At 66.3% G+C, this 492-nt stretch overlaps 1 long non-coding RNA gene across 1 annotated transcript in view; it reads right to left on the bottom strand.

Moving 5' to 3' along the window:
- LOC119297356 overlaps positions 1 to 71 on the bottom strand; it is a 677-nt gene extending 606 nt beyond the window's left edge. The window contains exon 1 of the long non-coding RNA XR_005145633.1: positions 44 to 71. This is a non-coding gene — a long non-coding RNA (uncharacterized LOC119297356). The remainder of the gene's footprint in view (positions 1 to 43) is intronic.
- Between the last annotated feature and the right edge of the window lie 421 nt (positions 72 to 492).

The following is a 492-nucleotide window of genomic DNA, read 5'->3' as shown; positions in this document are numbered from 1 at the left end:
AGAGAGAGAGAGAGAGAGAGAGAGAGAGAGAGGAGGAGCTTACCCTGTGGGTGACCATTCTGGCGAGCTCTTGAGACCAGAGTGCGGGGCGGCGAGCGCGGGGCGGCGAAGCGAGAGGCGAGGTTGGATACGTAGTGCTGGAGGAAGGAGGAGGTGGCGGCGAGGGGGTGGGAGACAGGGAGGGGGAGGGGCACCGCTGAACTATATCGACGCCGCAGACGACGACGAGCACTCCCCTCCACCTCCGCCCCTGAAGCTCATCTCCATGCCTCCTCCCTGGTCACCGACGCCTTGCGCCCCGGAGATGGCTGCCGGCCTAGATGGCGGCGACGGAGAGGGAGTTGGGTGAGTGGGTGGGGAGAGGGAGTGGGTGGATCTGGCCGCCGGTTGAGGGGAGCGGCAGCGGAGAAGGAGGATCCGACGGGTTGTGGCGCAGGTTGAGGTACGGGTGTAGGGTTAGGGAAGGGAGGTGGCTTGGGGATGGCGATGCGG

This window comes from Triticum dicoccoides, chromosome 5A, assembly GCF_002162155.2.
Source record: "Triticum dicoccoides isolate Atlit2015 ecotype Zavitan chromosome 5A, WEW_v2.0, whole genome shotgun sequence".
NCBI classification, from domain to species: Eukaryota; Viridiplantae; Streptophyta; class Magnoliopsida; order Poales; family Poaceae; genus Triticum; species Triticum dicoccoides.
Note: the sequence above shows the minus strand (reverse complement) of the source record. Positions and strands in the feature narration are given on the sequence as shown.